The following is a 340-nucleotide window of genomic DNA, read 5'->3' as shown; positions in this document are numbered from 1 at the left end:
ATCACCGTAAGAAAAAGGTCTTCGAATAGTCAGGAAGACACAGGATTGGTTTATCCAGAGTTTTGGATTTAACTCAATCAAGCTGATAAACTTGTTCTTATTCCAATTCAGTTTTTTACTTGAATTCTTCTTCAAGTAGCTCATTCATGAGGAGCATTAAAAAGGCTAGCAAATTTTGGTTATGAATTTTTCAGAGAAGAAAATAAATGAATATAATGAATTTGTTCCACTAAAATATCTTAGTATCCGTTTTTGGTATCTGGCAAAGGCCATTAACTCATAGCTTTAAATTCTGTCTTCAGGTGTTTTAATAACATTCTCTCCAAGACCAACGCCAAGA

This window comes from Penaeus monodon, chromosome 34 (genome assembly GCF_015228065.2).
Source record: "Penaeus monodon isolate SGIC_2016 chromosome 34, NSTDA_Pmon_1, whole genome shotgun sequence".
Taxonomy (NCBI): Eukaryota; Metazoa; Arthropoda; class Malacostraca; order Decapoda; family Penaeidae; genus Penaeus; species Penaeus monodon.
Note: the sequence above shows the minus strand (reverse complement) of the source record.